We start from the raw sequence: 14,892 nt of genomic DNA, 5'->3' as shown, positions 1-14,892 counted from the left end.
CTATTAACCCCTGAGATGATTCTGCCTTTGGAAGTTAAGTTTCCACTCACCTGGAGTAGAAACAAAAAATCCTGAAGACCATGACCACAATTTTCATTCACATTACAGTCACCTTATACAGCACAAGAAGGATACAATAGCTAAAAGAGGATAAAAATTACATTTTCACATACATTCTCCTTACACAGCTAAAGAAATGTAAAAAACTTCACTAAAAGTGAAAACTGGACCTAAAAGTTTGGGGATTTGAGGTGAATTAAATCTGCTTTTCAAGACTTAGGAATGCAGATAATGTATTGTTTTGCCTGCTTTATATTCTTTTCCTTTCACTTCCCAGTGCAGGGCTTTGATTTCAAATGAGCCTCTTTTATCATGCCTGTGTGGTACCCAGAACAAAGGAGGCCGGGGAAGAGTGGAAAGGGAAGGCCTCCTGTCTTCTCTGTCACAAATAATCAGATCCTGCAGGGCATTTAGTCCTTAAAATGGGCTCTGGCTTTTAGGAGGTTTTCTGAACAAATATGAACAGACGAGCCATGGCTACTTGCAAAGTCTCTACTGTGATCACAGTAACGTCTCTCCCTGGGAATTTTATTTTCCAGAGTGTGCATTCCCTGCCGCAGGGCTCCAGCAAACAATGGGCTGGCAGTTTTAATAGGAAGCCCCTTTCTCCTGACCAACAGCATCAATAATATTAATGCTCAGGGATGTGCCAGTCTGGGAAGGGAGGGAAGACAAAAGGATAAAGTGATATGCAAAAATCTATTGAAATTTAAATTGTAGACATTCCCCTCTGTCAGCTGCCTCTTTGGGAGGGAGGTATAAATCTGAGAGGGAGGCACTGAACTCCAGCCCTGCAGCCCCAGGATCATGGCTGGGGTGGAGGGGGTTTGCACGCCGGAATTCCTTCTCTGCTGGGATCTGGGTGGGAATCCTCACACAAATCATCCCAGACATGAAAGAGGCTCCCTTTAACAGCTCCGGTTTGCTACAAACCCATGACCCGAGAACAAATCCAATAAAACAATTTACAACTACGGACCCAGTGTGGAGCAAAGTGGAACAGAAACGCAAGGCAGAGATTAGTAAGAGGGAAACAAAAATAAAACAATTAACAAGGAGAGGGAGAGGGGTAAGTATGTAAATGTAATCGGTATTTGGTCACCAAGCCAGGGAAGCTGCCCAAGGGCATGGATCCCCAGGATCCTTTCCCACTGCAGAAGCACAGGTCTGTAACCAGCAGCCGGGGATGAGAGAGAAATTACTGACACCAGGTATATTTTCACCTGGCTGAAAACATGATCCCAGGCAGGGAGGCATCTGAGCACCCCGACGGCATCACACCCCTGCAGGACCAGCTCTGCTCCAGGCAGTGTCCTGGGCAGGACACCCCAGCACAGCCCAGCACCCCTGGGCCCAACCAGGGGGTGTTCAGTACCATCAAATCATGGAATGGTTTGGCTTTGAAGGGACTCTAAAGCCCATCCAGTGCCACCCCTGCCATGGGCAGGGACATCTTCCACTGTCCCAGGCTGCTCCAAGCCCCGTCCAACCCCTGGCCTTGGACACTGCCAGGGATCCAGGGGCAGCCACGGCTTCCCTGGGCACCCTGTGCCAAGGCTGCCCACCCTCACAGGGAGGAATTTCTTCCCAATATCCAATGAAAAGTATGTACCAAGAGCCTCTTTCCCGAGGCACCATCACCACCGGGAAAGAAGAATCCTCATCCAAAGCCACTCATTCCCCACACAAACATTAAGTATCTGGCAAGTTACTAAGCAACAAGTGGCGCAGACACCTCGGCCCCCTCTCCGAGCCCCGGCCGGGTGACCCGGGGTATCGCTGCCTCACCTGGCCCTGCTCCCGGCCGGGTCCCCGCGCCCGCTCCGCGCCGGGCTGGCTCGGCTCCGCCGGGATCCGCGGGATGCGCCGGGCGCTCGCAGCCTCTGCAGCTCGGCCAAGCCCCTCCCCGGCTCCTCCTCCGCAGGTGCCTCCTTCCTTCCTTCCTTCCTTCCCTCCTCCCTCCCTCCCTCCCCGGCTCTCGCAGCCGCCCCGGCGCTGCCCCCGGGCCGGCACCGCCGCGGGACCCTCGTGTCCCTCCTGCTGCCCCTCCCGGGGCCGGGCAAAGGGTGCTGGGTGGGCAAGGAGGGATGGGGAGCAGCACACAACTGCTCGTCTGTGGAAGGTCTAAAATAGAAATGTAAAACAACACCAGGTATAAAAATCTAGAAGGGGGGTGCTGAGAAGATGAATCAGGCTGTGCTCGTTAGTGCCCAGCAACAGGACAAGAGGAACGGGCAGTTCCAGCTGAACGTGAGGGGAAATTTCCCTGTGCAGTCATCAAGCACAGAACAGATTGTCCAGAGAGGGTGTGGAGTGTCCCTCACTGGAGTTAATCCAGAACCATGGACACAATCCTGTGCCCTGCCTGTGCTCCGGGATGGCCCTGCTGAGGGCCCTTCCAGCGCGACCCATCCTGGGATTCTGCGAAGGTCTGACCTCTGCCTTTGCCCCACGTAACCAACGGCTGCTCCAGAACCTCCACCATGGGGACGGGCCCGGTGCCATCCCCTCAGCCTGTGAGCACCTCCAGGAAAACAGGCCAGGAAAGCTGCACTCACCTTTATCCACTTTCTCCTTCCTTGCTCCTCCATGCCACAAAAACTACAGAGGACACTGTGGTGAGGGCCAGCCCAGTCCCACCAGGACTGCGGGGCTCAGGGGCACATCGGTGCCACCATCCCTGTCCCTCAGTCACTGCTCCCGCTGCAAATCCCTGAGGCCACACTGAAGATCTGTCTCAGCATGTGCAGAAGGAAGGAAGGGAGACACACCGGGCAGGCCTGAGTGCTCTGGGGGAAGCACGTCCCAGCTTGCAGATGTGACACAGGCTGGGCCCCACAGCCCAGGGACCTCACCTCACACCAGTGTCCCTGATAATGTAATCACAGGAGCAGTGTCCCCTCCCAGTCCGAAGGGCTAGTTGGCATTGAGCTGAATCAGTGATCAGATCACTGAAAACAAACCCAATTAAAAACTCTCCGGGAGTTCTGCTGTTTGAAAGCAAAGCCAAATGATGGGATCATTTCCCAGTGACCCAGTTGCAGCTGGGCTCCAGCCCAGGGCAGAGCACAGAGACCCTGGGACTTGACCTGACTCCAGCACTGCCTTCCCTGCCCAGCTTCAGCCAGCACTTGGAGCCAGGAGGGCAGGAAGCCTCAGCCAAGCTTTCTCCTAGTGCCAGTGTGGTTTGTGGGATTAGTTCTGCCATTGTGCTGTTTGACCTTGAGCTCCCCCGTGAACACCAGTTCATCAATCCCAGTAATTGCTGTCACCCACTTTAAAATGTGGGCTTGCCAGCTAAAGGTGAGCAACCTCAGGGTCAGAAGGATTAGGGAGGAATTTGCCTCTCTATCTGGAGATATCTTGATGAGCAGGAGGGGAAAACTCATTTCTTTGGGTGCTCATGCTTTCTCCTCTGTGCTATTTTCAAAATCGTTTGCTGACTCACATCTCCCAGTGATCCTGTTCTCCAGCTTCTCTGTACACTTGGTATTCACTGCTGGACTTGTTTGGCCTGGACAATGAGCACACTATCACACCAGGTTTACCTCAGCAGCCAAGCACGACTCCTAAATCCACTTCTCTCTGAATAATTCCAAGTGCAAACCCTTTTCCCTGGTACCAACTCACCATTTTGAGAACATTCTTCCTACCAAATCCATTGATTAAAGCTGGGAAAATCCCAACACAGATAAATACAGCAGAAGCAATGCTATTCCAAATTAACATGCAAAATGGACATACAATTCCAACAGCATCTAGGACTTCAGAGCAGTAATGCTGAGCTGCCCAAAGCTGCCAGGATGTATTGTATGCTCCCCATGTAATTTTTTTTCTTTTTACTGTAGGCCAGGCTTGGCTAGGAAGACTCCTTCAAGGCTGGTGACCCCCCATTCACACACTTTGCTGGTGCCCAGTTTCAAACTAAGTCCAGGAGTTGCCCAATCCTGTTTTTGCTAATCAGAGCAGGAATGTAACAGCTGCATCCTCAATAACACCGAGCTGCCTCAGCTTCAGGCGTGGGTTTTACCTTTCAAATTACTGCTCTGAGGAGGTATTTTACTACCTGGTGTACAATGACACACCTTTTCCCCATCTGCACTTTGTTTCCTGTAAAGGAAAATCTTTAATCCTTCTTAGAAACTGCCTTTCTTTTAGGAATGAAACCTGAGTGACCAAGATGTGACTCCTCTGCACCTGGGACCTTCTGCACCTGCACAGGGGTCTCTGCTCTCCACTGCACTGAACAGCACTGCAATGTCTTTTGCTGTTTCTGAATGTTTGATTGAAAATAATAATCACATGAGTCTCATTTTCTGTTCTAATTTTTTTTGCCAGACAGTTTTAAGCATTTTTTTTTAAATTAAGCAAGTGAAAGAGATGCATTCTCCACTCCTGAGGAGTTTGTCTGCTTGCCATGGAGCAGAGGAAGCAGATAATGAGTATCTTTTAAACCCAGCTAAGAAGCCCAAGCACTTGAAACCACAGAAGAAAGGGTCTATCCGTGTGCCTGTCACAAATTGAATCCTGAAATCCACCCTATGCTCCAAAAGTTATTTCAGACAGAAGAACTGGGAAGGCAAAGCAACCCAGAGAATGTTATTAGTGCAGCTTGTAGCTTCTTCTGCTTTCTGGTTTTGCAAATGTAACTACTGAAGGAGGTTCAAGCCATCATTAGGAGTTAGACAGTCAGGACTTTCCAATGCTGCTTCATCCTCAGCGGATTTGTCCTGCAGTCAGCTGCTCCCAACACACACACACACACACACCCCCACAAATAAACAAAAGCCCCTTTAAAAATAAGGGGTGTTGCTGAGAAATTATAGATGAAAGCACACTGGGGAGTTAAAAAAACAAACAATAGAACAGCACATCATGACATGGAATGCCTTAAAATTATTAGATTTGATTCAGAGCTGTCAGCAACCAGGTTTGACATGCAGGTATCTCATGTCACAGAGTATGGAATCATCAAATCCCAGAATGGGTTGGAAGGGACCCTAAAGCTCATTCAGTCCCACCCACCCCTGCCATGGGCAGGGACACCTTCCACTATCCCAGGGTGCTCCAAGCCCTGTCCAACCTGGCCTTGGACACTTCCAGAGAGCCACAGCTTCTCTGGGCACAGTGGTACCATGTGGTGACCGAGGCTTTGGTGGATGGAGCCATGGTCTGCCATGCCTTGCAACAAAAATATTCCAACTACTCCATTTACGAAGTCTCTGTGCACAGAGGGGTGGTGGTGCAGCTGCTCAGCCTTTGTGAGCTTCCCAGGACCAGTTTTAATGGGAGAGTTGAGCTATGCACTGGCACAACCCTTGATAAATCCACAGGCCAGGAAGAGATCAGAGCTTTGTGCCATCGTTTATGGTTTAAACTGCCTGAAGTATTTTCAAGCCACAGTCTGGCTCCCACACTAATTTACAGAATTATTCAGGAGAAAAGAAGAGGAAAAGCAGAGCAGAAAAAACTGCCTCTTGACATTATTTCAGAGCTTTTAGCATAACTGCAGAGTTTTGCTAAGCCAACTATGACTACAGTTAAGTCCCATTTTGACAGAGCTTGTGAGAAAGGAAAAAACCAACTTGTTTAAAAATAACAGCCCCCCCCAACCTGAGTAAGTGGAGAGCAGGCAGAGTGAGAAAGCAGCACAGAACAAGTGAAAAGGGAAGTGGCCTTATTAAAGCACATTGGTGCCTCCAACACCCTGCACTCGGCCAAGCTTCACTGCTCTGCTTCACAGTACTCAGCCTATTCTGGGGGATCCAGCCTCTCAAACACCAGGAATATTTTCATAACAAACATCAGCACAGATCTTTCTTACCTGCACAGAACACAGATGAATGTCATTATTCATGAACTGATGTGCATGGACTGTGCACAGATTCACATACCATGCTTGTTCCTTTCCTTTTCCAATTAAAATTCCCCAGGAAACATGGTCAAGGCTCACCACAAAATTATCTGTCAAAGTGTGAGATGCCTGAAGCTGCTGTTTATGGGCTCAGCTTCTTTCCAAAGCCTCAGTGACCACACTCAAGGACAAACTGCCTGATAGGGAACACAGGAATGAATCTGGCTCTTCCCTCTACCTTCGTTCCAGGCATTTCCCTGTGCCTGGAGGCTGATTTCCAGCATTGTAATTACACCAGTAGTGCCTCCCAGTGGGGATGTAGGATATGCTGGCATGAGCAGAGGATGCTCCTCAATTGGCAGAGCTCTGCTGCTCCCCTTGCTCCTCTCCAAGCTGCTAAAGGGCTCCTAAGCCAGGAGCCTGGACCCTGGCAGGGGGTTGGGGTGGGCAGGGATGGGGTTTTTTTGTGCCAGCTCTGTGTGAGATCTTTTCCATACTTCCAGGAGACTCAGCTATGCCAGGGAAAAACCTGAATGCAAATTAGGGGGCTGGACACAGAGGCTCATTCACTGACACCTCCACCTTTGCCTCACTGGGATTGTTCAGAGAAGGCAGAAAGTCCCTGGAGCATGCCCAGGCTCAGCCTGCACCTAGTGGTCCCACAGGACAACACTGGTGTCCACCAACTGTCCTGGGACCACTGGCTTTGCACTCATGGCACTTTCTGAGGGGACACAGGATCCACTCCCTTGGGGCTGGGAGGGCTCCAGAAAGGCTTTCATAGAATAGAAAACTCTCTAAGTTCAGCTAAAAAAGGAAAGAAGATATGAGTGAAGCAGCAGACCAAAGGGTACCTTCCTCCTGCTCCTGGGTCCCTGAGCCTGAGGGTCCCTTTTGTTTCAGTCCAGCTTGTCTCCAAAGGATGGATCTCCTGCCCTGCCCCAGCTTCCCCTGTGCCCTCCAGACATAACACTCATCCCCAAATCCTGCTCTTCTACTCCAGCCTTTGAAATCCAAGCCTCTTGAAGAAAATGTCCACCAACTCACTCAGAATTTGCTGAGAACCACCCAGACAGTTTCCATAGCACCCAGGAAATGTCACAGAAACATGGATTTGTTCTCACTGCAAATACTGCATAAACATCATCTAAAACTCCTCAATGTGGGGGCACGGAACAGCCAGGGGTGCTCCTGAAGCACTGCCAGAGTGCACTCCTGGCTCTCACTGCCATTGTCAGAAACATCTGCACTGTTAAAGGATTAAAGGATTATGGAGAAAGGAGAAATACATTAACTCCCTAATGCTCTGCATCCTTAGGAACTTTGTGAAATACAATTCCTGCTCATCTCTCACTTAGGAGTTAGCCAAGGTTTAGAGATTTTGTTTAGGAAAAGTGTTTCAGATTTGCCACTGAAGGCAAAAGGCAAAAGCAAGTTACAAATAAAAACATGTCCCCATAGGCAGAGGGTGTAGAAAGAATATTTGACACTTTTTAACTCTAAAACCTGCTCCTTGTAAATCCACCAGCTGTCCCAGTTTGGTGAAGTACTCCCCAAACTGCAATCCCCTGCCATCCTGTGTGCCTGCAAGTCTTACCATGGTACACTGTGGAGAACCCTCAGGTGGATTTCCATGCAGGTCTAGAGGAACATCCAAGCCCTGGCCCCTTGCAAAAGGGAAATGGGACAGTTAGAAGATCATTCACAGCTTCAGCCCACAACTGGGAATGCCAAGAGCATCCTGGGCCCTGTGGGGAAAGGGAGTGCAGCAGCAGCAGCCCCAGATCCAGAGCCCTGCTGGTGGCTTCTCCAAACTACTGCTGGAGCAGCAGAACAACACAGGGGTGCTGCCTGGCTGGCTGAAGCACAGCAGGACTTTCTCCAAATCCAGTCCCCCAGAGAGGGCTGTGAGCAACTCCTCATGCCAGGCAGGACTGAGCTGCTGCTGCTGCTTTTGGGATACTCCTCCATCCAACTCCTGCCTGCCCAGGGAACACTGAATTTTTGCCATGTCTGTTCCCAGCACACAGGCTCAGGAAGCTGTTCTCTCCAACTCCTACTTTTCCAGCAGGATCTCAGATTTTATGGTGCAAATTTCATAGAGGAGCAGATGAATCCTGTATTTAGCAGCACTTCCACAGATCAGCCCACAGCTCTCATCCCTTTCTGCCAAAAAATGGGAAGGAACAAAAGACGAATGACTTAAAACAAGGGAAGGATGGCAAAGAGAAAGAGAAATTAAATTAAAAACTCAGAAAAATGCTGCTGCAGTTCTGATCTGCAGTACAGACCTAAAAGTTAAAGACCTAAAAGGACTAAACAGTCTTATAGTCCAGAGCAGAGCCTGCTATAAATCCCCTTCTCCTGAAACCAGGTAATTACTGGAGCAATTCAGGGTAAATAAGCACTTTCCAGAGCTCACTGCACTGAAATCCAGCAAAACAACACAATTATTGAAGGTGAAGGTGGACATTCCTAATGTATCCAAGATCCACACTACCAGCAAAATAATGTTTTTTTAAAGCAAGCTTTCAGCACTTCTGATGGGAGTGAAATAAAGCCCTAAATCCTAGTTTAAAAATAAATCCTCCTCTGATGACTGGAGAAGGAACAATGGGCATCCAGACAAGGACTGCAGCAGAAGCAGAGCTTTACACCTAAACCACAAGAAGAATTGCAATCAGTTCAAATACAATTAGAAGAGAGGCCTGGCACTTACACCAAGCACTTCAGTCACCGAATTGCACCAACACTGGCTCCTTCATAAACTGAAAGGTTCTATCAGTGCTGTTGGGTGTCAGGAAAGGTTCCTCCTCTGCCCAGAATGGTCACAGCCCCGAGGCTGCCAGAGCTCCAGGAGTGTTTGGAGAACACTCTCAGGCACAAGGTGGGATTGCTGGGGTGTCTGTGCAGGGCCAGGAGTGGAACTGGATGATCCTTGTGAGTCCAGCTCAGGGGATTCCATGATTCCATGGTTTTGTGGAGAGCAGGACTGAAATGAGCTTTGACTGGCTGTATTTATCAGCATTGCTTTGATATCAAATAACCAATAATAACCTGTTCACCCTGGGATGACCTCTAGGAAGGTACAGTTCAACCCCAATCCCAAGGGACTGGGTGAAACAGAGGGACACGGGACAACATTGTCTGAAGCCTGGGCAAGAACTCTGCCATTGGCCTTGGTGCCAAGCCCTGCCTAGAAATGAAGCTCCCACACATTGCTGCTCTGCTCTCCCAAAATCCCACCTACAGTCTATTTCCAAGCACTTATGAGATCCAGGGAAACAGAAGTCCAGGTATGACTTAACACAACAAGCAAATAAATGGGAATGTCTGTTGTCAAATACCTTTCAATAACTGAGGATCAAATGTTTAATTACATAAAATGTACCAGGGACACGTCTCAGCTCCTCAGTTCCACTGGAACACTTTAATTTCACCTAGTGCCAGTTCTGCCAAGAGACAGCCATGTTGTCATGGCAATGACAACACAACACAGTTGTTTTCTGCTCTCACAGTGCACTGGGCACACAGGAGGGTTGTTTCCATTGCCATAAAACTGTATATTTAACCACATTTCTTCCCTCTCTTATTTAAGCAAGGTCTTCCCTCCAGACCATGGTCACAGAGGGTTTGGCAAACTCTTTGGATAGTGAGGCACAATTGAAAGCCTGGGAAAAGAAGAACACTTTATATTTAGAAATGCAGCAGTTGGGGGAGAAAAGAAGCTGATTTCTGATACACAGATTAACACCCACATGGCAGCTGATACTGCAGAGTGTGCACAAGGCAAGGCCCAGGTGTGCTGAGCAGCACCTTAAGATCTGGATTCACTCACTGAGTCTGGAGAGCACATGCAAAAATCTGCCTCTCAGAAGGTGGTTCTCAGAACCAGGCACTGGCTCTTCTACCCAACCTTTTTTAATATAAAAAGAATTAATAAATCTCTATTTCACTACTTATTACACTACAGCTAGGTTCTGCCAGCAAGCCTAGGGGTTAGTGAGTGGTTATTGCTACCACATACAGGGTTAGAGGTGGTTAGGACAGAGAGTGATGGCACAGAACAGGCTCTACCTGAGCTCAGGTGGGACTGGTTCAGAGCCTCGGTAACAAATGCAGAGCCTGGCTTTACACTATCCATCTCCAAATCTGATAATCAGGGGAGGGGGCACAGGGACAGACAGAAGGCAAGAGAGAGGACAAGGTTAAAAATCTCCTAGAGGGGACTGCAGGAGACCAACAATTCAGCGTGGAGAGACAGCAGTTAGAGACAGAGCTGGAGAAATCCAGAGTTCAGTGCTGGGCATGCAGAGCTGAGCTTCTCTGGGCTGTTCTAGGCCTGAACTGTTCCTGCCCATCAATGTCTGTGTGCAAGCAGGAGCAGACATTGTGAGGGAGCTGATCCACTGAACTCACAGAGTGAACAGCAAAAACCATGGGCAGAGCTGAACTAAGCTGAGTGAACACCCAAATCCCTGGAAAACTGAGCTGGGGATGAAGTGGGTGGTGCTGGGGCCTGAACAACTGGGCTTGGAGCTGGCTCAGCAGTGAGCACAGTGTGTGCAGGCCAATTGCAATTCCAGTCCCTGCCCAAGGCAGCAGGTGGAACCAGATGATCTTTAGGCTCCCTTCCAACCCATACCAGTCTGGGATTCTGAGATGCTGTGCACAGGCCACCCTAAGCAGAGTTTTCACTGTTAAAAGAGTTCTAAAAATTATATAAAATATATGTCAGTTTATGTTGGCAAAAGCTGGAGGAGAAATCAGTGATTTTTAACACAGCACAGCTTGCAGAGGAACAGCCTTTGCTGTGGCTGGGAGACCGAAGATTTTGGGCTTGTGGTCAGGGGCACTTTGTCCCAGTTAGAAAACCCTCTCCAGCCCCTGCCTCCCTGTCCAGAGCTCAGCTCGTTTATATGAGCCCAAAAAAGAACTTCAGTGCCTAAATGAGCCCAGAAAGGAACTTCCCCCTTGCCCCAGCAAAACCTGAACAGGACCTCAAATCCCCCATACCTAAAAACCACAAATATTTCTAAATTCCTGGTAGTGGAAGCCATGATCTGTGGCACACAGAAATAATATAAAACAGCCCCAGAGCCCAGGAGTGCTCATCCAGGGGAGGATGTGGTTCCCCAGCTCTCCAGTGGTGCTCGCAGAGCAGCCACAGCCAAGTTTGTCATCTCTGTGGCAATTCTGTGACTCACAGAGGGACAGGGCTGTCACAAGGAATTAATTTCACAGGAAAAACAAGCAGAACCACTAATGAGCCTCATAGCTTTGAGCAGAAATATTAGAGCTGCTCTGTTATCAGAAGCTTCCTTCTCACAGCTGAGAGAGGAGGGGGACACAACACTGACCACTGGCATTAAATAACCAGAAATGTGGCCATTCCTTTTTTTGTGTTAAAAACCTAATAAAAAAGTCTGCCTGAAAAAATAGACAGGCTAAAGCCTCCCTGTGTTATCTGAAATTAACTGCTGCTGATCCTTGGCAGGAATTGCATCTCTGAAGGGCTTGGAGATCCAAGGAACTTGACTGTACAAATGGAAAAACATGAAGAAAAATCTTTTCTCCATATTTGTGTGCCCAAAGGGAACTCCCTGGATCTTACAAGATTCACTATTCTGATTCCTCCCAAATTTTCTGTCAGATTATTTATCAGTGGATGTGGCCAGTCTCAGCAATAAATTCTGCCCTCATTCTTAAAACCTCCACCCCAGTTTCAGTATTCCCTGGCTCCTGTGGGTTTGGACATGGGCAGTGGAAGAAGCCTCACCTCACTCTCAATGGCATATCCCAAATATGGCAGTATTTGTCAATATAGAGCCCCTGCTCTCCCCCTCTGGACATTCCTTCTGCCTGCAGGGTCTGGAGGTGTTGGCATTGCTCAGGAAGCTGCTCAGAAACCAACTCTTCCCAGCAGGACCAGGTTTTCCTGTGCTGGAGGGAGCCCTGGGAATGGGAGCGCTGCCTGTTCCCCCTCTCCAGGCTGTGCCAGCAGGCTGGCAGTGGGTGGGTGGGCAAAGGATGTATCTGTGTACATTTCCATGAATATTATATATTTTATAATTGTCTCTTTACAGTATTTGCATATCAAGCTTTCAGACTGACTTAGGGAATCCAAACAACATCCCAGGGGGAGGTGATTTGTGCAAGTGAGGCATTTGCTGTAAAAATGACAAATCCACATGACCAAGCCCAGGTTTTACTGACACCAGGTTATTGCTGTGACGTTCAGACCAGCACTAGCAGGATCTAAAAAAGACCACAGCAACGTGAAGCAGGACTATGAATAAACAAGCCACATATTAGTTCACTTTGGGCATTGTCAGATGTTAGCACAAACACCATTCCCTCATTAAAAAAAAAATAAATTGGCTTCTGAAGGTTGCCATGTTCTAACAAACTTCACTAACTATGTTTAATTCCTCCCCATCATCCATTTTTATCTTCTGTTTCTTTCACACTGACATTCATGCTTGGTTGTCTGACACTTAATTTCTTTCCTTTTAATATTTTCAATCTTTTTTTGGATTCAAGATGATTCTATCACCCCCAGAAAAGAGCTATGACCAGCTTTGTTCTTTCCCTGTTGTATTATTTTGTGCCCAAATATCTTTTTTAAAAGCACCTTAGAACAAAGATTTGTTTTGGTTTCCCCTAAATATCCTTCAGGGCATCAGTGCTACTGACCTGCATGTACAGAAGAAGAAGGAAAGAAAAAGGAGACAGAGAAACAAGGCAAGAATGAAAGAAAGACAAAGGAATAAATGAAGACATACAAGGGGGGAAGTAGCTCCAGGACGCTGGACGGGCTCCATGGGCAGGGGAGACTGGGAAGGGAGAAATAAAAAAAAGGAAAAAAGCAAAACAAAAACAAAAAGCAGCTGGTTAAAATATGTTTGCACTGAAAATGGGCTCATTTCACACAAAGCTCAGCTGGGCTATCAATAGCACAATACAACACACCCAATCCTTCAAGTTGTTTGGTGCTAAACACCTGGGAAATTCAGAGGATCCAGGAATTCCCCCCCTGTGTCCCAGCTCAAAAAACACCCCAACATTTTGCATGCTTGACCTTTCAGCACAAGGCCCATCCCAGTCCTGCCAAACAGCACGTGGTTTGTTATATACTGAATTTTGTTATATACTGAATTTTCCTTCTTCTCTCCTGGTACTAAAGCAGAAGCTGTTCTTACTCTTAATCCTGTGCAAAAAGCAGAATAATTGTCTCAGAGCTGTGTTTTGCTGCTGTGCTCCTCCTGAAAATCCTGCACTGCAGAGGAGGCAGGCCCAGCTCTGCCCCAGCCCCACACTTGTGTTCTGGAGGGAAGGAGAAGTGTGGGATGTGGCCCTTGGGGACAGGGAGGTGAACATGGCAGTGCTGGGCCTCCTCCAGCCCAAGGACCCCACAGGCAGGCACAGACCTGCTGGAGCTGCTGGAGCTGCTGGAGCTGCTGGCTGGGTCCTGGTGGCTCTCAGAGCTGGGGAGATCCTGCAGCAGCTCCCAGCCATGGACAGGGACTCTCCTGGAGGCAGTTTGCACTCTCCTCCTGCTGCCCTTTGCTCCTGCATCCCCGTGCCCAAGGGATCAGGATTCCCTGCAGGATTTTGGTCCTGAGGCCTGGCAGGGCTGGAAGCAGCTCCTGTCTCATCAGCAGCTCCAGCTGTGCAGCTCTGGGTGCTCATCCCCTCTCTGCCTCCCCCTGCAAAAGGAGACCTGCCTTGGCTCAGCACTTTTCCATTTAATTCAGCTTTAACGAGACAGTGGCATGAACACCAAACTACTCCTTTGTTTACTTCAGATTAACAAGACTGGTACTAATTATGTACACTTCCCCGGATTTCTTTATAAAAGCACTAATTAAGACATGATGCTCTTATCAGTGTCAAATGGCTGCTCAGCCTGGGCATCTGCAGAATTTAAGCTCTATTTGCACCTTCTCCTTTCTGATTTCTATTAAAATAAATATTGACCACAATCTCTTTTACCCAGGGATTAGAAATGAGCCTGTTTCAAACCAGGCATGGCCTTGTTGTGATTACAACAGCTCAGTGAATGTGTCTCAATTTCCATTTTTGCAGTTAAAATTAATTTCTCCAGCATTGACCAGAGCCTGTTGCCTGATCCAGAGCTAAATTTCAATCCTTCTAAAATTCAGTGGATTATTTGTATTGGGTGTGCAGATCAATCTGTTACTGATGTTTTAAAAAGAAAATTAATCATTCACAACACCCTGCAATACTGACAGGGGACGTTTTAATGTGTGTCCCATAAGAACACCTTCAACTCTCAAACATAAATTAAATGGATGAGACAGGAAGTTGAAAATTCCTCCATAAAGTTGGGCAGAGCTGCTGGGTTTTACATTATTTGTGAGAATGATCCCTGAGGCTTTAAAAATGCTTATTTTGGGGGGAGGAAAAAAAAGTGAAATATTACCTTCTTACCCCCATTTGTTCTCTTCAGCTCTAACTGTCCCTCTTTTCTTAATTCTGTGTTTCCCCACTGACTGCAGCTGCTCCCCAGCAAAGACCAAGTCTAAAACCTTCCCCAGAATGACCCTGCCAAGGCCACTGCAGTGAAGTTGGGTCACAGGAAGATGCTGCTTGTTAGGAAAAGACAAAACAAACTGCAGGAATGAGGTAAGGTGTGAGCTACAGGTTAAAATACTGCTAAACTACGAATATCCAGAATTCTGAGGAAGAAAGGGACTGAAAGAGAGACTGAGACACTGACTGTGACTGAGGAGTGGGGACAGCACGGGCACACATGGACATAAAGACACTGTTCCCAAAAAAAGGGATGGACAGAGGGGGACGAGAAGAGTCAACACAGCACAAAGTTCAGGCACTTCACAAATGTTCACTTAGAAGGAAAATCCAGAGCAGCTATTCACACTTTTCCTTCTGAGCAGCACTGAATATTTAAAAGATTCACTTCTCCCTGAAGATCTGAAATTCAAATGCAGCCT

General features: G+C 48.0%; 1 protein-coding gene across 4 annotated transcripts in view; it reads right to left on the bottom strand.

Moving 5' to 3' along the window:
• The window catches only part of ARHGAP32 (Rho GTPase activating protein 32), a 239,335-nt gene that overhangs the window by 46,956 nt on the left and 177,487 nt on the right, over window positions 1-14,892 (bottom strand). Inside the window, exon 1 of one of the 4 annotated variants that reach the window (XM_036397583.2) lies at window positions 1,849-1,945. The exons of the other annotated variants lie outside the window; for them this stretch is intronic. The gene's annotated coding sequence lies outside the window, so the exon portion shown is untranslated. Of the gene's footprint in view, window positions 1-1,848; window positions 1,946-14,892 lie in introns of those variants that run through there. 4 annotated transcript variants of the gene reach the window in all.

This window comes from Molothrus ater, chromosome 22 (assembly GCF_012460135.2).
Source record: "Molothrus ater isolate BHLD 08-10-18 breed brown headed cowbird chromosome 22, BPBGC_Mater_1.1, whole genome shotgun sequence".
Classification (NCBI taxonomy): Eukaryota; Metazoa; Chordata; class Aves; order Passeriformes; family Icteridae; genus Molothrus; species Molothrus ater.
Note: the sequence above shows the minus strand (reverse complement) of the source record. Positions and strands in the feature narration are given on the sequence as shown.